We start from the raw sequence: 22,805 nt of genomic DNA on the forward strand, positions 1-22,805 counted from the left end.
CTCAGGGGTTACTCCTGGCTTGGGGGACCATCTGGGACACCGGGGGATCAAACCGAGGTCCGTCCAAGGCTAGTGCAGGCAAGGCAGGCACCTTACCTCTAGCGCCACCGTCGGCCCCTATTACCCAATTCTAAACAGAATCAGTCCCTGGTAATGTATCTTTGAGAGCAGTCAGGTTAAATTATTAATAATTTTATTTTATTTTAATTTGATTTTTGATTTTTAGGGAGAGAATCTTAGACTTAAGATGAAGTCATGGAAGGAAACATCCAGATCTCCTGTGAAGTAAAACCTTTCCTTGTGTGTATTTGATTGTGTTTTTTGCATGTTACTCCTGAAAGTACTCATTGCTGACTCCTGGCTCTTTGATCAGATTTAAGTCTGGGTGGTCCAAATGGAGTTATATATATCAAACCCTGGTCAACCATGTGTAAAGCAATTGACCTACTCACTGAACCAGCACTCCAGCACCAAAACTGGATTTCTTTTTTTTGTTTTTTGTTTTTGAGCCACACCCAGTGACACTCAAAGGTTACACCTGGCTATACACTCAGAAATCATTCCTGGCTTGGAAGACAATATGGGACGTGGTCCATTCTAGGTTAGCCACAAGGCAAACGCCTCACTGCTTGTGCCACTGCTCCAGCCCCCAAAACTGGACTTCTATAAGAAACATCAATTATTATGTTCTCTTCACTTCAAAACTTCTTGAGAATTAGGGGTGTTTGTGGTTTGGGAAGAGATGAGGAATTGACTTCCGAGGCATCTCACCTCAGAGACAACACCATGTGCTTTCTATATTCTGTATCTTCATTTAGGTTATCTTGGGGCTGGAAGGGTAGTGTGACAGTTTTCAGAGAATAGAAAAGTAGTGGGAAGGGAAGCACAAACTTCCAGGTAAGTGTCACATCCTTTTCCCACAAAAAGTGACCTTGTAGATTGAGCAATTGGTCAGAAGAGGAGCAGAGGGCCTCCCCTTTCTCCACATCAGCAGTATACCACATTGCTAATGTCGCTACAGTATCCGGAGTGTCCCCAAATTCACTTCCTGCAACCACAGTCTCTTAAAAATGGCGTGTTTGTGGGGCCCGGAGAGATAGCACAGCGGTGTTTGCCTTGCAAGCAGCCGATCCAGGACCAAAGGTGGTTGGTTCGAATCCCGGTGTCCCATAGGGTCCCCCGTGCCTGCCAGGAGCTATTTCTGAGCAGACAGCCAGGAGTAACCCCTGAGCACCGCCGGGTGTGGCCCAAAAACCAAAAAAAAAAAAAAAAAAAAGGCATGTTTGACCCTCAAAGCTGAGTCACGAAAAGTGTTTTGTTTCAGTCTTTCTCTCCAGGATACTTCCTTCCCCACTCATCAATGGCTGTGGTCTTTATCCTGCTGCTGGAAGAAGTTCAAGTGGGGCTTTCTTGCATCCACGAGGTCTCAAGTTTCCGTCTCCTAAAAAACAGACACCTTCACCAAGACTTCAGTTCTATCTGCATTCCATTTCTGACCATCCACAGCCACTGCTGACCCCAGCACCTTCAGCAAAAATTTATTTCCAGAGTGGCAGAACTAGATTCTTAGCAGAGAGGAAACAACTACTGCAGCAGCCTTGGCCAGCTCTCTTAGCTAATTAAGGGGAAATGTCCAGCTAGCTAGGGACCGTAGGTGGGCAGGTGAGGGTGACTAAGACCCAAGAACCGCATCGATGTTCAGTGCTGTGGTGGGGTGAGCCTTAAGGAGCAGCCCAGCAGGAAAATCAAGGTTTCTGAAACCTCGTACATTTGTCTTCAAAACCACACTTCAGCACTCACTATTTAAGTACTAAACGTCTGCCTGTCATGTGTTTAAATAAACTTCTATTTTATGTTTTAATTTTTTTGGGGGGAAGGGTTGGGTCACACCCTGTGGCACCCAGGTTACTCCTAGCTCTGTACTAAGAAATTGCCCCTGGCAGGCTCAGGGGACCATATGAGATGCTGGGGTCTGTCTGGTGTTGGCCACAGGCAAGGCAAACACCCTACCTCTGTACTATAGCTCCTGCCCTGAACAAAAAGTCTAAAAGTTGACTTCAGGGGCTGGAGCGATAACGCAGTGGTAGGGCATTTGCCTTGCACGCAGCTTACCCAGGACAGACCTGGGTTCAGATCCTGGCATCCTATATGGCCCTCAAAGCCAAGAGCAATTTCAGAGTACATAGTCAGAAGTAACCCCTGAGTGTCACTGGGTGTGACCCAAAAACAAAAAATAAATAAATAAAAATAAATAAAAGTTGACTTCAAGAAGAGATATGACCCAATGCTATTGTCTCTCAAGATTGCAGGAGGTCATGGAGAGAGCTCAAGTGATAGAGAATGTTGTTGGAAGTGTGAAGCCCTTTGATCAGTCCTGCCACTTCAATGACTCCCTTTTATCCAGCATGGTTAAGAGTGGCCCCTTTGTCCCTTGAACAGTGTTTATTTTGGTTCCTAAAATCTTTAAAACTAGATTTAGGGCCCTGTAGAAATAGCAGACTTTGACCACCTGCCTTGCAAGCTGGTGGTCGTAAGTTTGTCCCTAATGTCCACTTTCACAAATCACAATCCTGTTATTCCTTCTATTAATTGCTTTTTGTTTGTTGTTGTTGTTTTTATTTTGGGGTCACACCAAGAAATGATCAAGGCTTTTCTTTGCTCTCTGGGATCACTCAGGGAGCATATGAGTTTCCAAGGGATCAAAACTAGATCAGTGGTATGCATTTTCCTACTGCTGTACTATCATTTTGTCCCCATTTCTCTTTTTATTACTTAATTTGTGAGGGTGTGTTCACCCCCAGCATCCCATTTGTTCCCCCCAAGGCCACCAGGAGTAATTCCTGTATACAGACAGTAGTAAATCCAGAACACCTCTAGGTTGGCCTAACATTTCTTGTTTGGTGCTTAGGGGTCACTGTTTAGAAGTGGCTTTCGCTGCAGTGGGTATGACCCTGCAATGTCAGGTACTGAACCCAGGACCCCTATACATGCATTGAATATTTAGGGCCATTTCCCAAATGTTAATTTTTTAATAAAATGCAGTGGTTTTGTTTTTTTAATTTTTATTTGGACCACAGTGGGTTACAAAGCTTTCACAGTAATATTTTAGGTACATGGTGACATTGAATCAGGGGCATTCCCACCACCAATGTTGTCCTCCTTCCACCCCATTCCCAGCATATATCCCATATCCCCCTCTATCCCGGGCTGCTAGTATAAGTGGTCCCCTCTGTGCCTAGCTTGTTGTAGATTGGGTATCAATTCTATTGTCATTGGCTTTGGATTTGGTGTTTAAGTCTGATCATTTTTTATTTCTACTCAATGTTCATACAACTGTTTGGTCTTGGTACCCTCCATTATTTCCCCCTCAATTTGTGAGGCAGAACAAGATGGTTCAAGTTATGTGGTTCTGTTAGAAGGAGAGAAAAGGGGGGGACAAAAATCAAGCAAAAAATGGAGTCCTTCTAGAGGCTATAAATTTCAATTTAAGAGAAGAAAGGGGAAAAGGAAGAAAAACAATAACAATACAAAATAAAATCAAACAAAAAAACCCCGAAAAGCACCACAGCAATAAAGACAACAGCAAATAATAACCATGGTCCTGAAATAAAGCGCACGCACACTACACACACACACACACACACACACACACACACACACACACAAGCAACAACAACAATAACAAAAAATAATTTGTGCCTTATATTTTTTTTTGGCATAAGCACAGTAAATATTGCTATTTTCGATGTTGTCTAAAACCTGGACATCCAGACATGAGGGAAACCCTCCTAGATCTCTTGCCTGTTCCTGGATGGTAGCCTGGAATGATGGGTCCTGCGCGCCCTTTGCTGCCTGTTTCTGCCTTGCAGGGTTGATCCTGTCTGGGTCCCCAGCACTATCATCCTCACAATTGTTACATCAGAAATGCTGCCAGAGGCAGGAGTGATAGCACAGCAGTAGAGCATTTGCCCTTGCACACAGCCAATCCTGGGAAGAGAGGTGTCTCAGCCTTAGGCACCCTATACTGAGCAACTGCAGACACACTTGACATTGTGGTCTGAAGACTAGCAGCATCAAGTTTTTCTTCCACTCCCATGCTCAATGCCATTTGTTCTCCATAAAATATCTCCTAAATAACTACAGAACAGTTAAGACAAGCCTCAACTTCATGTGGAGAGGTCCAGTTAAGACAAACCTCAACTTCATGTGGAGAGAAGCTTCCCGGGATACAGTTGTGTCCTGCACTGCGACCTAAAGTTCAAGACATTCTTTAGTTTGGTGACAATTCTGAATAGTAATGTAGGACATTGCTATTAAGTCAAGTACAAATAAAGAACTATAATTTGCTCGAGATACATTAAAAAATTTTTAGTCATGGGGTCGGAGAGATAGCATGGAGGCAAGGCATTTGCCTTCCATGCAGAAGGATGGTAGTTCGAATCTCAGCATCCCATATGGTCCCCCGAGCCTGCCAGGAGCGATTTCTGAACATGGAGCCAGGAGTAACCCCTGAGCGCTGCTGGATGTGACCCAAAAACCAAAAAAAAAAAAATTTTTTTTTTTAGTCTTGACAATAACTAGTGGGTAATATTTCTACAGTAGACACAGGTGTAATTAGATTATGAAGTTGTACAGCAGACAGCAAATGTATTTACTAGTTTACAAGTTCAGTATTTTTGATGATAGAATAGATGTCCTGGCTGCCAGGGATTGAGGGTTATTTGACAGCATGCAAGGAAGGCAATTGGCCCCACATGTGGTATTATTGCTAAATCCCATCTAATGTAAAATTTTATTGAATTTTATAATGTTTTGAAGTATTATTTGGTCTACACATAAAATGCATTATATAGTGCATGTTTTATATAAGTTATACCTTAAATTCAAGTTTGTAGGGGCTGGAGTGCTAGCACAGTGTCTCTCACGCGGCTGACTCAGGATGGACGCGGGTTCAATCCCTAGCATCCCATATGGTCCCCCGAGCCAGGAGCAATTTCTGGCTGCAGAGCCAGGAGTAAACCCTGAGCACTGCTGGATGTGGTGCAAAAAACAAGCAAACAAAAACAAAAAGTTTGCTTGTGACTCATGGGATCAATTCCTTCAGGGCAAATCTAATTTCCCACTGGTCCAAACAATTTCTTTTTATATATATAAATTTTTTTATTTAAGCACCATGATTACAAGCATTATTGAAGTTGGGTTTCAATCATAAAAAGAACACCCCCTGGGCCCGGAGAGATAGCACAGTGGCGTTTGCCTTGCAAGCAGCCGATCCAGGACCAAAGGTGGTTGGTTCGAATCCCGGTATCCCATATGGTCCCCCATGCCTGCCAGGAGCAATTTCTGAGCAGACAGCCAGGAGTAACCCCTGAGCATCGCCAGGTGTGGCCCAAAAACCAAAAAAAAAAAACCAAAAAAAACAAAAAAGAACACCCCCTTCACCAGTGCAACATTCCCACCACCAATGCCCCCCTCCCTCCTTCCCAACCCTTGCCTGTATTTGAGACAGGCATTCTACTTCTCTCACGCATTAAGATTGTCATGATATGGATGTACATGGAATCTATTATGCTGAGTGAAATAAGTCAGAGAGAGAGAGAAAAACGCGGAATGGTCTCACTCATCTATGAGTTTTAAGAAAAATGAAAGACATTCTTGCAATAATAACTTTCAGACACAAAAGAGAAAAGACCTGGAAGTTCCTGCTCACCTCAGGAAGCTCACCACAAAGAGTGATGAGTTTAGTTAGAGAAATAACTACATTTTGAACTGTCCTAATAATGAGAATGTATGAGGGAAATGGAAAGCCTGTCTAGAGTACAGGCGGGGGTCGGGTGGGGAGGAGGGAGATTTGGGACATTGGTGATGGGAATGTTGCACTGGTGATGGGTGGTGTTCTTTATATGACTAAAACCCAAACACAATCATGTATGTAATCAAGGTGTTTAAATAAAATATATATAAAAAAAAGATTGTCATGATAGTTGTTAGTGTAGCTATTTCCCTAACTGCACCACTACTCTTTGTGGTGAGCTTCATATTGTGACCGGTCCTTTCAGCCCTCATCTCTGTTGTCTCTGGGATTATTACAATAATGTCCTTAATTTTTCTTTATTTTTATTTTTTTTTTTTTTTGGTTTTTGGGCCACACCCGGCGATGCTCAGGGGTTACTCCTGGCTGTCTGCTCAGAAATAGCTCCTGGCAGGCACGGGGGACCATATGGGACACCGGGATTCGAACCAAACACCTTTGGTCCTCGATCGGCTGCTTGCAAGGCAAACACCGCTGTGCTATCTCTCCAGGCCCCTTAATTTTTCTTAAAACCCATAGATGAGTGAGACTATTCTGTGTCTCTATATCCCTCTGACTTATTTCACTCAGTATAATAGATTCCATGTACATCCATGTATAGGAAAATTTTATGGCTTCTTCTCTCCTGACAGTTGCATAATATTTCATTATGTATATGTACCACAGTTTCTTTAGCCATTCATCTGTTGAAGGGCATCTTGGTTGTTTCATAGTCTGAGTATTGTAAATAGCACTGCAATGAATATAGGTATGAGAGGGACTTTTGTATTGGATTTTTGTGTTCGTAGGGTATATCCCTAGGAGTGGTATAGCTGGATCATATGGGAGCTCAATTTCCAGTTTTTCGAGGAATCTCCATATTTTTTTCATAAAGGGTGGACTAGACAGCATTCCCACCAGCAGTGAATGAGAGTTCCTTTTTCCCCACATCCCCGCCAGCACCGATTGTTCTTGTTGTTTGTGATGTGTGCCAGTGTCTGTGACATGAGATGATACCTCATTGTTTTGATTTGCATCTCCCTGATGATTAGTGATGTGGAGCACTTTTTATGTGTCTTTTGGCCATTTGTATTTCTTCTTTGAGGAAGTGTCTGTTCATTTCTTCTCCCCATTTTTTGACGGGGTTTGATGTTTTTTTCTTGTTAAGTTCTTTTAGTACCTTGTATATTTTGGATATTAGTCTATTATCTGATGAGTATTGGATGAATAGTTTCTCCCATATTGTGGGTGGTTTTTGTATCCTAGGTGCTATTTCCTTTGAGGTGCAGAAGCTTCTCAGCTTAATATAGTCTCATCTGTTTTTCTCTGCTTCCTCTTGTCTAGAGAGTGCTGTTTCCTTTGTGAAGATTCCTTTAGTCTCAATGTCATGGAGTGTGGGTGTACCTATTTAAAACCCTAGACCCACCCTTTTCTGGGAGGGGTCTTGGGAACCGGATAGTAGGTGTAACTTTACCTGCGAGCCCCTCCCATTCCTGGGAGGGGTCTGGGAAAAGGTAGATAAGGCTTGAACCAAGGGAATTCGGCCCTTTTGGCTTTTTGCCCTTTTGGCTCTTGGCCCTTTCTGCGCTGCTGGGCGCTCTGAGGAAGATGGCTGAAAGGATTTTAGATGCAGGGCCAAGAATAACTAGTGCTTAAAAGGTTATGAGATAGGCCACACACATGTGGTGAATAGGGCATGAATAAAGTTAATGCTTCCTGAAGCCTGCCTGTGAGTGAGTCTTGATTACGCCGATTACCTGGGCCTGGAATCCGCCAGCTGGATGGGGATGAAGCCACGTGGCTGGGGCCTAAGCACAAAGGCCTCCATCCATCGCCATCCAGCCCCATCGTTAATTATTTAATGCTACAATGGAGTACTTTACCAACATGTTGTTCTATATACCTTATGGTTTCAGACCTGATATCAAGGTCTTTAGTTCATTTGGATTTGACCTTTGTGCATGGTGTTAGATGGAGGTCTGAGTTTGCTTTTTTGCAAGTGTAGCCATCAGTTGTACCAACACCACTTGTTGAAGATGCTTTCCTTGCTTCTTTTGGATTTCTTGCCCTTTAATCAAAGATTAGTTGATTGTATGCCTGGGGAACATTCTCTGAATACTCAAGTCTATTCCACTGATCTGAGGGTCTGTCTTTATTCCAATATCATGCTGTTTTAATAACCATTGTTTTGTAATACAATTTAAAACTGGGGAGGGGCTGGAGAGATAGCATGGTGATAGGGCATTTGCCTTGCATGAAAAAGGACAGTGGTTTGAATCCTGGCATCCCACATGGTCCACCGAGCCTACCAAGGGCGATTTCTTTTTTATTTTTTTTTTTTTGTGGTTTTTGGGTCACACCCGGCAGTGCTCAGGGGTTATTCCTGGCTCCAGGCTCAGAAATTGCTCCTGGCAGGCACGGGGGACCATATGGGGCGCCGGAATTTGAACCGATGATCTCCTGCATGAAAGGCAAACGCCTTACCTCCATGCTATCTCTCCGGCCCCCAAGGGCGATTTCTAAGTCTAGAGCCAGGAGTAACCCCTGAGCGCCACTGCGTGTGACCCATAAAAATAAAATAAAATTGGGGAAAGTAATGCCTTCCATATTCCTTTTCAGAAGGATTGCTTTAGCTATTCGTGGGTGTTTATTGTTCCAATGAATTTCAGGAGTGTTTTATCTATTTCTTTGAAGAATGTCATGGTTATCTTTAGAGGGATTGCATTAAATCTCTACAGTGCTTTGAGGAGTATTGCCATTTTAAAGATATTAATCCTGACAATCCATGAGCAGCATATGTGTCTCCATTTCCTTTTTCCTCTCTTACTTCTTGAGGCAGGCTTTTGTAGTTTTCTTTGTATAGTTCCTTCACCTCTTTAGTTTTCAGTTGACTCCAAGATATTTGTGTTTGTGTGGCATTAATATGAATGGGATTTTTATGTCCATTTCTTCCCTATCATTATTAGTGTATAAGAAGGCCATTGACTTTTGTCCACACAATTTCTTATCTCAGGGACCAGTTGGTCTATGTCCTGAACACAGTCAGTTTTATCAGGGAGAATGTTCCTGATGCAGAGATGAACTAACACTTGCAATCTAGGATTAGCCTCGAGGCAGTCAAATCTCCTTGAGAAACCATTTCATTCTCTGTTTCCCAGGAAAATTTCAACAATCAGATTTCCTAACAATGAAAAGGTAAATAGGTCAGTATGTTAATGGAAAATCTACTTGGGGGAAATTGCTTTACATAAAAAAGACAAAAGTGCCATATTCCTTATACAATCCACAGTTCAATTTTATTCAGAGGGGCCGGGCGGTGGCGCTCGAGGTAAGGTGCCTGCCTTACCTGCGCTAGCCTAGGAGACGGACCGCGGTTCGATCCCCCGGCGTCCCATATGGTCCCCCAAGCCAGGAGCGACTTCTGAGCGCATAGCCAGGAGTAACCCCTGAGCGTCACCGGGTGTGGCCCAAAAACCAAAAAAAAAAAAATTTTATTCAGAGCAAAAAAAAATATAGAAATATTGGATCATATGCAGAGAAAAACTCATAGTTTTGGAATAATTTATTGAAACATGCTAAAAAAAACAATGTTCTGTTGAGAGTATTCATCTGCTGTTGTGATCGTTAACAGTTTATTTTTCACACTCATAAATGATGCAGTACTATTTACTATGTGAAACAACCATGACAAAGTTATAGTGTCAGGTAGAGCATTTCACATTTTTTCACACAAATGGTTCTCTTTGCTTAACCGATCTTCCTCCTCAGTAATATTTGCACTATGCTTCACTTTTTATCCATAAGGTCTTGTAAATCTCCAAAGATGATTTCTTCTAGATCATATTGTTACTAGTCCTCAGCATAACTTCAATCAAAACTTGATGTATAAGTAGTTTTCAGCTAAACTAAGAACAACAGAGTGCTCCTTGGACACGTCCACTTCTTGGAAAATTTTGGACCCAGACAGGGACATAATCTGTTTATTGTTCTTTGTCATCATTCTTGTTGGGAGGGGTTCCATCTTTGTGGTACACACACCAATAAATGACTTTTTACAATACTGCTGCTTTAATAATTGGGTGGGAAACTGACTCATCATCTCCTTCATCCTTCATTCCCTGATCTTCCAACATGGTTTTGCAATATCCACAGTGACTTCACATCTCTCTCCATCAGATCTCTGCAAGTTAATCCCTGAACATGATGTTCAGTAGGAGATGGTAGACTGGAGACTCAGGAGACCAGAACATATAAGCAAAGCAAGTAGTAAGGCGGAGAACAATAGCCTCTCTGGAAATCATTTCAGCAGAATTCTCATCATGTTCATAATTGACATTCATGAAGAAAAACAATGTTGAATTTAATACAGAAATTGAGGAGCGGGCCGGGCGGTGGCGCAAGAGGTAAGGTGCCTGCCTTGCCTGCGCTAGCCTTGGACGGACCACAGTTCGATCCCCCGGCGTCCCATATGGTCCCTCAAGCCAGGAGCAACTTCTGAGCGCATAGCCAGGAGTAACCCTTGAGCGTTACCGGGTGTGGCCCAAAAACAAAACAAAACAAAACAAACAAAAAAAAAAAAAAGAAATTGAGGAGCCAGAGAGATAGCATGGAGGTAAGGCGTTTGCCTTTCATGCAGAAGGTCATTAGTTCAAATCCCAGCATCCCATATGGTCCCCTGAGCCTGCCAGTCGCGATTTCTGAGAGTGGAGCCAGGAGTAACCCCTGAGTGCTGTTGGGTGTGAGCCAAAAACCAAAAAAAAGAGGAAGGAAGGAAGGAAGGAAGGAAGGAAGGAAGGAAGGAAGGAAGGAAGGAAGGAAGGAAGGAAGGAAGGAAGGAAGGAAGGAAGGAAGGAAGGAAGGAAGGAAGGAAGGAAGGAAGGAAGGAAGAAGTTGACACAGACACAATAATGTTATAGGAATAAATTTTGAGTCTTGAACAAATATGGAATTAATAAATCATGGAAGAAAAAACAAGAAGTTTATTAAGAAATGTCTCCTGATCACCAGGTGTCACCCCTGAATAAGGATCTGCATAAAGTCCTTGAGCATCACCTGGAGCAGACCCAGACTGTTGTGTAAGTCTCATACACCAGTCCCAGAGGGATTGGGAAATGTGAGTCTGAAAGCAATGCTGACAGAGAAAATAATCCATATAAGTTTAGAGAGATAAAACAGGTTCAGGAAATTAAACCACAAGCTATGTGTGAGCAGGAAAAAGATACCAGCATACAAAGAGGTTACCTGTGGAGCAAAAACTGAAGCAGTCTCTGACCTGAGAACTTTATTGGGAAGAGAAGGACCACGTCATTTTGGAGAACAGTTATGGGTAGGGGACTGATCCAGAGGTACTGCCAGTCCATGAGGGACAAAGAATCATCCTGAACAGAAAAAAATTCAGCTATTTCAATACAGGAAAAAAAAAAATCCCTCAGTGATCTCCTATTTAATCCTCGCAGTGTAACAATCAAGTGGAAATATTGGACACAGTTGAACTGATTGGTAGCTGTTGTTGCTTTTTTTTAAATATATTTTTATTTAAGTAACATGATTATAGTTGGGTTATAGTCATAACCAGAACACTCACCTTCACCAGTGTAACATCACCCCTCCCCCGTTCCCATCCCCTGCCTGTATTTGAGACAGGCCTTCTACTCCAGTTATCTGTTTTTAAGTTCAGTAAGTTGTATTTTTTTTCCTTAAAGGATAAGAGTAAAAAAATATAGTAAAGGTGTGGTGTACCCTAAGACCCACCCATTTCTGGGAGGGGTCTTAACCGGATAATAGGTGTGACCCTACCTGCAAGACCTCCCATTCCTGGGAGGGGTCGGGAAAAAGTTAGATAAGCCTGGGACGAAAGGGATTCGGCCTTTTTTGGCCTTTTGCCGTTTCTCTCTTGGCCCGGCTTGGCTTTCTGGCTTTTGGATCTTTGGGCCGCATGGAGCCCAAAGGGAAGATGGCTAACAGGAGATAAGATGCAGGGCTAGCAAAATATTGCTGAATGCTTGAAAGGTTGACATAGGCCACACACCTGTGGTGGCTAGGGCATGAATAAAGATGATTCTTCCTGAAGCCTGCGTGTGAGTGAGTGATTTCACCTGGGCCTGGAACTCGCCGGCTGCATGGAGGTTGCAGAGCCATGTGGGCTGGATGGCATCCTCCACCATCCAGCCCCATCCTTAATTATTTAATGCAACATAAAGGTGTGATAGTGGCAATTGCCGTTGTTTGCATAGGTGCAAAAAAATGGGGAAAATGGAAAAAATCCTTGACCTGATTACAAAAAGGCCTCACCCCAGAAGTTTATTGGCATAAGACCAACTCTAGGTTCTAGGCATACCAGTCCGTCTAACTTGAGTCATTCTCAAGGTCCCGGTGAAACTTTTTCACATTTTAGCTATTGTTGGTATCAGATTCTTATATTTAAAGACTCTGAATTCTGTGCATTTCTTTCATCTTTTCATCTTTCAGGCTGATGTGGAGCATCCTCTAGTTTCAGCATACCATTCAATGCGGAGCGATCTGCCCTGCATGCAGACTGTTGCTGAGTCGTCTGGGTGTTGGGAGTAAGTCAATGCCAAAGCAGTGGTAGGTCTTCCCTGGTAGAGGCTTGGATCCTGGTAATGTTATAGACAATTGTGGTTGTTTCCATAGATGGTGTTGCATTAAATAATTAACTATGGATCAGGATGGAGAGGGATGGAGGTGGATGGTGAAGGATGGAGGCCTTTGTCCTTAGGCCCTGGCCATGTGGCTTCATCCCCCATCTACCGGCGGGTCTGGGGTTCAGGAAAGCGACGGGTATTGAACTCACTCACAGGTAGGCATCAGAAGCATCAGCTTTATTCATGCCCTATCCACCACATGTGTGTGGCCTCTCTCATAACCTTTCAAGCACAGCCATTCTTCGCTAGCCCTGTGTCTTAACTCCTTTCAGCCATTTTCCCTTTGACCTCCATACTGGCCAAAGACCAGAAGCCCGAGCGATAAAAGCCAGAGAGCCCAGCAGGGCAGAAGGGCCTAATCCCCTGGCTCAAAGGCTTATCTACCTTTTCCGAGACCCCTCCCAGAATGGGCGGGGTCTTGCAGGTAAGGTCAAGTTACCTAGGGAGAAAGGGTGGGGGATGAGGCTTCAGATGGTATCCATTGTTCAGGTGTGTGTGTGGGCCATGCCCATTCTTCTGAGGCCTAAGCCAAATCATTACGTCAATGTTCAGGGTAAAAGGCCTAATGAGTCCTACTGTTGGTAGGGGAATAGTGAGCCCTTTCTTGGCTAGCTGGGCCAGGCTCCTACTGCCCATTAAGCCCAGGCATTTGAAAGCTGCAGGGTAAAGGCAGAGAAACTCATAAAGCAGTTCAATAAGGTTCAGGAGTAAGCCAGCTTTATTTCACAGTCCTAATCTAACATACATTTTCTCACATGCCTTTTCCTAGCAGCTACTTCTCTACTCCTTCTGGCTCTCTCCACCTCTGTCTCTCTTTTTGCTGCTTTTTCCAGACTTCCTTGCTGACTAACTCCCTTAGCTGATGCTACAGCTGTTGCTTCTTTGCTAATGTTCAGCTGCTGATGCTGAATCTCTCTATTGAATCTTGCTATTGATTCTCGCTTCTGCCCCACTTCTTTTTTTGTTTTTTGTTTGTTTGTTTTTTGGTCACACCCGGCAGTGCTCAGGGGTTACTCCTGGCTCCACGCTCAGAAATAACTCTTGGCAGGCTTGGGGGACCATATGGGATGCCAAGATTCTAACCAATGACCTTCTGCATGAAAGGCAAACGCCTTACCTCCATGCTATCTCTCCGGCCCCATCTGCCCCACTTCTTTCTCTAACTCTCCTTAATCCCTCTCCCCACCCCCCAAGTCAGCCTCCTCTACATGCCCACTCGAGGCATGGGCAGTTCTGAGCATTCCGGTGGGATAAATAAGAAGTTGTGAAGGGAACACCCACATTCCCCATCTTTTTTGTTTGTTTTATTTTTTGTTTTTGGTCACACCCGGCAGGGCTTAGGGGTTACTCCTGGCTCTATGCTCAGAAATCGCTCCTGGCAGGCTCGGGGGACCATATGGGATGCTGAGATTTGAACCACCATCCTGCATGCAAGGCAAATGCCTTACCTCCATGCTATCTCTCCCACCCCTACAGAAACATTATTGATAAGTCTAGAACATCCAAGTTTCTTTTCTTTTCTTTTTTTTCTTTCTTCTTTTCTTTTTCTTTCTTTCTTTTTTTTTTTTTTTTACATAGTAAGGTCATTTATTCTCTTCTTTTGCTATTACAAACACCCACTATAGACTGGATTGCACAGATATATGTGTAAGGGACATCAGCTGGACTGTGGGTGCTGACAGAGCCTGTGGGTGTGGGAAGGGACCCAGTCCCAGAGTAACTGTCCCAAATCAGGATAGAGGCAGCCTGTACTTCCAGTTTTCTTTCTTTTCTTTTTTTTTAGTTTTTGGGTCATACTGGGCAACGCTCAGGGGTCACTCCTGGCTCTACACTCAGAAATCGATCCTGGCAGGCTCAGGGGACCATATGGGATGCTGAGATTCGAACCACTGTCCTTCTGCATGTAAGGCAAATGCCTTGCCTCCATGCTATCTCTCCGGCCCCTTCTCTACTTTTTTATTTTTTTTTGACCACAATGGATTACAAATCTTTCACAGCAATTTTTTAGGTACATAGTGATATTTGATCAGGGCACTCCCACCACCAATATTGTCCTCCCTCCACCCCTGTTCCCAGCATGCATCCCACATCCCCTCCTTTACCACTCAAGTTGCTAGTATAAGTGGTTCCCTCTGTGTCTAGCATATCTGGTCATTTTTTTAATTTCTACTTAATGTTCATATGACTGTCTGGTCTTGGTACCCTCCATTATTTCCCCCTCAATTTGTGAGGCAAGATAAGATGATTCAAATTATGTGATTCTGTTTGAAGAAAATAAAGTAAACAAAATGGGGCAAAAATCAAACAAGCAAAAAATGGGAGAAGTCCTTCTAGACTCTAGAAGACTCAGGGGTCTCAAACTCAATTTACCTGCGGGCTGCAGGAGGCAAAGTCGAGGTGATCCTTGAGTGCAAAGTCAGTAGTAAGCCTTGAACATTGGGGTGTGTGACCCAAACAACTAAAACAAAACAAAAAAAGATTCCTCTAGGGCAGGGCCACAAAATGTTGTATGGAGGGCCATTTGCGGCCCGCAGGCAGCAAGTTTGAGTCCTCTAGAGGCTATAAATATCAGTTTAAGAGAAGAAAGGGAAAAAGGGAGAAACCTAAGAGCAATACTAAAAAAATTTTTAAAAAGAATCAAACAAAAAACTCGAAAAGCACCACAGCAATAAAGATATCAACCACACAATAACCACGGTCCTGAAATAAAAAAAACAAAAATAAAAACAAAAAACAAAGCACAACACACAAGATAACCTGCCCCCAAAAAAGAAAACAAGCAACAAATAACAATAGCAAAAACAAAAACCAAAACAAGTGAATTTGTGCTTCTCTCTCTTTTTTTTCCTTGCATAGGCACAGTAGATATTGAGGAAATTAGAAAGGGAATTCCCCTGGTCTAAGAGACACTGGGTTTCTCCGCCCTTGAAGTATACTGTCATGGGAATAACTACAGGCTCCATACATGTTCTTTTACTTTCCCCTTGGTCCTTTGGTGGTGTCTGGAAACTTTCCGCTCCATCGTGGATGATAAAATCCTGCCTCTGTCGCTAGAGATCTTGGTATTTGCACAGGTTCAAGGATGGAGCCTAGGATGGAGTCTTTCTTTATTGTTCTATGAGTTCTGTTCCATCATTGTTGTTTTAATCAGTCTTCTGTAGTTGGTTTTTGCCCCAATCCTAGGATAATGCATAGAATAGAGTCTTTCCTTATATTTCCAGAAGATCTGCTCAGTTGCAGTTGTCTCATTCAGACCTCTGGCGTTAGAGATCTTAACATCCAAGTTTCTTTTCATAAGCTTCTCTAAACAAAATCACAAGAACATTTCTACAGATAATACAGTTTGAAAAGAAGCTGCTATGTAAGATACACAATATAACACAGAAATTGAGAAACATTCACTAGGATAGCTGAGAATTTTCAAAACTCTAACATGATTTTCCCCAGAATTGTGCAAACAAATTTTCAAGTTAGACAGAAAATTTTCTAATTTCAGTGTGGCTTAGAACAAAATAGTAAGATCCATACAGATAAAACACAGTTTAACGAGCAAAATAGTGACCGATGAAAATAGGGTCAAGAGATTAGCCTAGGCCCTAGGAGGAAGTTAAATTTTTAGAGGTAACCCAGGTGCAGGAAGTTCTGAAAAACAGCTTCTTTGTCTTCAGTTGGTCTACTTCTTCTCAATCTTCACTTTCTGCTTTAGGCTGCCAAGGTCGTCTGGGCTGGAACCTGGGTTGGGAGGAATCCACTCCTCTGTGCCCCCAGTCTCTTTCCCAGGAGGTTTCTTTCTGGCTTTTTTTCCAATCAGCAACCTCTGTTTGCAGTTTAGAAGGCCATGGTCCTTGGAAAAGGCACCTTTGGGTAGGAGAAAGGTTGGGTGCCTAGGCCTCTGAGGGAAAGCTCTGATCAAAAGTGTAGTGCTTCTGTAATACAGAAAAGGTGGAGAATGTGGGTATCCCCTTCCCCAACTTCTTATTTATCCCACCTGAATGATCAGAACTGCCCACACCAGGAATGGGTGGGTAAATGAGGCTGCCTTGGGGGAGAGAGGGGAAAGAAGGAGGGTTAGAGAAGTGAGGCATAAGCAAGAAACAACAGCGAGATGTGAATTCTCCGCCATTCAGACCCTCAGGCTTAAGGGGCACCAAGCCAAGAAAGGCCTCACCATCCCCACACCAACTCTAGGACTCTTTTAAATTATATCAAAACAACAGGTAGCAACACTGATAAGGTATCTGACTGTAGATAGAGGCCCTTAAATTTTCCCTCATATGTATCTCAATTGGTTTCCTTTGGTTTTGTTTCCCTTTGCCTTCTCACCTGGCTTTTCCCTCTCCCCTTCGGGGTTGGGCTTTGTTTTTGATCTCAATAAAGGCTAGTCAGGAGGCCTGAGCTGAGAGCTGCCATCTAGGCTTGTGAATCCACGTGGGAGAGCAAATGGCTTGTGGGCGAACAGCTTGCAGTGTGAGTTTCTTGCCTGCTAAACCTTCCTAACTGTGTGGATTATTTATTGCGGGAAATTGGTACTGGACCAGTGTGTACCCGGATACACACAGGAAGGGGCTAATCACACTGTCTCACACAGTAATGTATGGCCATGTCTTCAGTTCTCACACTATTCAGTTCCATGTGGGCTATGCTGGTGGACCTGTTTGCAGTCAGGATGACTCTGCCCTGGAACTTTGGTGCACAGACCTTATTACCATTACCCTGTTTAGAGCTCCCATTCACTCAAACTGTTGCCAGGGATCTGCCACACTCAGTGCTTTCAGTAGTTAGTGAAGTTGTCTCTGGTGCCTGGTATGAGATATTCACTGATGTACCAGGTTGCCTCCTCTCATCCCCAGATTGTACCAGCTGAGTGAGTGTCCACATGTAGACAGAGACAGGATTGAAGGATACACTGACTGGTCCTTCTCAGTCAGTGTCAGGAACCCTTAACTGTGGCCAGTGAGAGCAGAAAAAGGATTCTCCAAGTCCAGTCTATGCTAAGGGCTGTGCTCTCACAGCAACTACTGGGAAGGGTTTGTCAATTTTGTAATGTCCTCTGTGGGTAAACTGTTTAATTCAATGGGCTTCAATTTATTTCCATATTAATTAGAAAGAAATAACCTGCTCAACTCAACAAGAAGCAATTGGTTTCCCTCTGAAGTGTCTGCAGCTGACAGTTTATGAGCATAAGACCATATTCTATCCTTCGAGGCAGTGCAGGGAGTTTCTCTCATTGGAAAAATGGGCTAACAACACCTGTTTTCACAGAGAATCCTGAATGTCAGAGTTCTCTGTATTGTTCTGGTTGTTAATATTAAAATTTTTGAGACATTTTTTGCAACCTGTGTTTAAAATTTCAATTAATTCTTTTTGTTTGTTTGTTTTGTTTTATTTTGTTTTGGTTTTGGGGTCACACCCGGCCTCGATCAGGGGTTACTCCTGGTTCTACACTCAGAAATCGCTCCTGGCAGGCTCGTGGGACCATATGGGATGCCGGGATTCGAACCACCGTCCTTCTGCATGAAAGGCATACGCCTTACTTCCATGCTATCTCTCCGGCCCCAAATTTCAATTAATTCTAAGTCAAAATATCACCTGTTCCTTTGGATTTTTCTGGAAATACTAGACATATTATATTATAGAAATTGTCATGAACTTATTTTGTTATGTACATTCTGTAGTAGAACAAATATTGAAAAACAATTCAGCACACCATGCACAATATTGTACTTGAATAACTATTTCAGATGTCAACTGAAAAAAAAAAAAAAAGCCAAGATGCCTCCTGATTCCTGCACCTACTCTTGTTGTCGGTTCTATTGGGTTCTGCGTGACCCTGAAGCCCAGACCTGCCCTACAGGGAGATTTCTGTCTAGGTTCAAAGATCTGTCACCTTACACAACTCTCGTTACCTATGAAATGCTGCCAGACTATGAGAGCTGTGAACATTGGGATCTACCCTTGTCTACCACATCTATTTTAAAAATAGAATGTATCTAACATGGTGCAATTACTTTTCCCCTCAGTGAGTTAATTCACCCATCCTTGACCTTCTAGTGTTTCATTCTCCCACTTTTCCCAGTGCCATCTGTAGTCTATGTCTTCATTCTCCCCACAACCTCACCACTTTACTGTTTTTGTTCTCCAAGGACAATGATGTGTCTTTTACTGACTCATGAAACTAATAGAATCAATTGCATTCAATAACATAAGTACAAACTTAGTTTTCCAAGTACTGAAACAAGTACAAATGCTTGTTTATTTCCACTATGTACCACATTTGAGTGAAGTGATGAATATCTGACTTCCTTCTGACTTATTTGTCTCCACTCCATTCAAAAGGTGAATTAATGTTATTATATTTTATAGGTCTGTACATATGTCCATAATGTATGTGATACAAATTAGTGTTTTGCTAGCCTATGGTTTAGTATTTGGTTTGCTTCATATCCTGTATATTTTAATAGGCAAAGGACCAATGTTTGAGAATTAATTTTTCCAATTTTAATTGAGGTGCCATTATTTTCAATGATATTAAATACCAAATTCTATTATACAAAAAATTTTTGGTTTTTTTTGGGGGGCCACACCCAGCGACACTCAGGGATTACTCCTAGCTATACTCAGAAATTGCTCCTGGCTTGGGGGACCATATGGGATGCCAGGGATCAAACCAAGATCCGTCCTGGATCAGCTGTGTGCAAGGCAAACACCATACAGCTGCACTATCGCTCTGGACCTATTATACAAAATTCTAACACCAACACATCCAGTTCTAAAGTCTACTTCTGTCAGTAAGTGACTGACCCATGGAAAACTTATAGTCCACTTCCTGACTCCTGGTTAACTCAGTTATATATGTGATACATATTTTATGAGTGAATAAATTTAAATTGGATCATAGTAAGATACAAAATTATCACGATGGAGCTCCGGTCATACAATGTTCCAACAGCCATCTCTTCACCAGTGCACAGTTAATGCCACCAATATTCTCCATTTCCTTCCATCTTACCCCAAAATAGCAGCTTTCTCTCTGCAGATAATTTTCTTCTTTCCTTCTGGCTATCACTCTTCCTTTTTTTTAAAGTACTACCATTTGCAAATTGTTACTGAATGGGTATTATGCATATAAATTACCTTCTTTTAGCACATATTTGAGCATTATTTTTATGTTCTGTGGTAGTTCTAGAAATAGGAATACTATAGTTGATAGGTAGTTCTATTGATACTTATTTGAAATTTTTGAAAAATTGTTACTACTTGCTGTGACAGTCTCTTCGATATTAGACATAATCTTTCAGTTACCAGTTGGAAGAGTTGTACTTATCAATCTGTGTGCTCTTCAGAGATCCAAAATGGTTTGTGATCAATAGGGATACTTTGTCAAGTTTCCTTCAAGTACTTTATGAGGATGCTATAATATAGTCACTGAATTTATAGCTGTTCTAATTAATGTTCCAAAGAGAGGCCATAGATGTCAATACTTACGACAACCACTGGAATTCAGTCTGTTTCTTTGAAAAGATTTTGCATTCTTTTGTTTTGTTTTATTTTTGTTTGTTTGTTTTTGGGCCACACCCAGCAGCGCTCAGGGTTTACTTCTGGTCTGCACTCAGAAATCGCTCCTGTTAGGCTCGGGGGACCATATGGTATGCTAGGAATAAAATCCAGGTCCCGTCCTGGGTCAGCCATGTGCAAGGAGAATGCCTTATGCTGTACTATCTCTCTGGCCCCAAGATTTTTGCATTCTTTAATATCCTATCAAGCTAAGGTTATTTAAAACCACTGCTCACCTGTTCTGTTCATTGTTGACGTACCCTCCACCAGTACTACACAGCATGCTTAGAGATAATCTAGCAGGGGCCTCAGCAAAATGTTCAGTGACATCTGATTGAAACAGATTGTCCTGGGAGAAATAAAATTCTGGATAACTGAAAGGACATCTCTCAATATGTTTATTCCAACCCAATGTTAATGTAGTTTTCTGGCACTGAACTTGGTTTAAGGATTAAAATTCATACCTCTGGTCTATGATAGAAACGATGACACTCACAGCAGAATGGAGTATGAGACTTTGGGTTTGTATTTGGAAGGCTGAAACATCTGGGTATTTGCTTCAGGATGGAATTAGATTTCCTCATGATCCAATGTTTATTGTGATGACCTCTGAATTTTTTGTTTAGTTTTTTGGGTCACACCAGCAGTGCTCAGGGGTTACCCCTGGCTCCACACTCAGCAATCACTCCTGGCAGGCTTGGGGGACCATATGGGATGCTGGGATTCGAACCACCATCTTTCTGCATGCAAGACAAATGCCCTACCTTCATGCTATCTCTCCGGTCCCTGACCTCTGAATGTTAACATCAACTTTAAGCCAATAGATCTTATCCCAGGACATCGCATTTGTTCCTTTATTCTATGCACTTGGAGGGGCAAAACAGGATAGAGAGTTAGGAATAAACACATTTACACCCAACTAAGGAATGATGAGGACACCTACAATTGTCTTGAGTCTGACATGAAAATTCTGGAGCAGGGTGAATTGTTGTATGATAAAGAGGCAGTTCATTGTACAAATATCTGGATAAAATCCAGTTTATTAGAATAAACAGAAAATATTCAGTTTCTTTGTGGGGGTATTGTATCCTAGGGACTATTTCCTTTGATGTACAGAAGCTTCTCAGCTTAATGTAGTCCCATCTGTGAATCTCTCTCTGCTTCCACTTACCTGGAGAGTGCTATTTCCTCCTTAAAGATCCCTTTAGTTTCAATGTTGTAGTGTTTTACCTACATGTTGTTCTATATACCTTGTTTAAGGCCTGATATCAAGGTGTTTAGTCTATTTGGATTTGACCTTTGTGCATGGTGTTAGATGAATTCGCTTTTGTGCAATTGGCTGACCAGTTGTGCCAACACCACTCATTGAAGAGGCTTTCCTTGCCTTTTCCATTTTGGATTTCTTGCCCCTTTAGTTGATTGTATGTCTGGGAAACATTCTCTGAATACTCAAATCTATTCCACTGCACCGAGGGTCTGTCTTTATTCCAGTACCATGCTGTTTTAACGATTACAGCTTAGTAATACAGTTTAAAGTTGGGGAAAGCGATGCCCCCCCCATATTCCTTTTCCCAAGGGTTGCTCTAGCTATTTGCGGGTGTTTATTGTTTCAGATGAATTTCAGGAGTGCTTGATCCACTTCTTCAAAGAATGTCATGGATATCTTTAAAGAGATTGCATTGAATCTGTACAATACTTTGGGGAGAATTTTCACGTTATTTTTAACTACCCAATATGCGTCAGGTGACGGAGATATATTTATTATTTTTTGGAGGGGGTCACACACAGGTTGCACTCAGGGGTTACTCCTGGCTCTATGCTCAGAAATCGCTCCTGGCAGGCTCGGGGGACCATGTGGGATGCTGGGATTCGAACCACCATCCTTCGGCATGCAAGGCAAACACCTCACCTCCATGGTATCTCTCCACCCCAACGGAGATATATTTAAACATTTGTTCATGGGGGATATTCCACTTAGCACTAGGTTCATGGATGTGAATCCTACATGGGCTCATAGAGGTCAAATAATGATCTAAAGTGGTCTCATATGTGTGATGTTCTCCAATGTCAGGAATAGAGCAATCCTTGTATAGTTCTGTTCTATGAAAAAATTTGAAAGATAGGGGGTCAGAGAGATAGCATGGAGGAAGGGCGTTAACCTTGCATGCAGAAAGATGGTGATTTGAATCCCAGCATCTCATATCGTCCCCTGAGCCTGCCAGAAGCGATTTCTGAGTGTAGAGCCAGGAGTGACCCCTGAGCGCTGCTGGGTGTGACCCAAAAAAACAAAAATTAAAAAAAATTAAAAGATAGGAGCATGTTTAAGGAAATCTTGGTACCATTACATAACCTAGGAGGCAATGCTATCCCTGCAAGTCTGACTGACACAGAGTAACAGGTATTCTAGGTACGATGAGTCCATAAATACAAACCCTTCCACAACTGAGTTCATGACATGGAATTTCTGATCCTCAGAGAAAACTGCTTCTGCACCTCTCCCAGGAACTAGTCTTTATGATACAGTGACCCTGAATGTTCTCTCTAGCCCTGAACTACCTCCTGTTATAGCCAAAGTTCCCTAAAGTGTTTTCTGTGACAACCAGTTGGTCCTCAGTATCCTGTTTCGCCAAAGTGACAGCTGGACATTCTTGGTGTCCCATGTTGTGCTTCCCTCACCTTGTGAGTTTTCACTTTGTGTTACCGTTAGCTGGCCTCACACAGAGTTAACAGCAAGTGATGATGGATTATAACAAAGTTAACAAATAGCTGGCAATGATGAATTATGACAACACACGTGA

The 22,805-nt window shown here is 42.5% G+C and overlaps 1 protein-coding gene across 1 annotated transcript in view; it reads right to left on the reverse strand.

Annotated features, from left to right (window-relative positions):
- The window catches only part of LOC126000517 (28S ribosomal protein S21, mitochondrial-like), a 390,936-nt gene that overhangs the window by 85,393 nt on the left and 282,738 nt on the right, over window positions 1-22,805 (reverse strand). The window lies entirely within an intron of this gene.

Source organism: Suncus etruscus, assembly GCF_024139225.1.
Source record: "Suncus etruscus isolate mSunEtr1 chromosome X unlocalized genomic scaffold, mSunEtr1.pri.cur SUPER_X_unloc_1, whole genome shotgun sequence".
Taxonomy (NCBI): Eukaryota; Metazoa; Chordata; class Mammalia; order Eulipotyphla; family Soricidae; genus Suncus; species Suncus etruscus.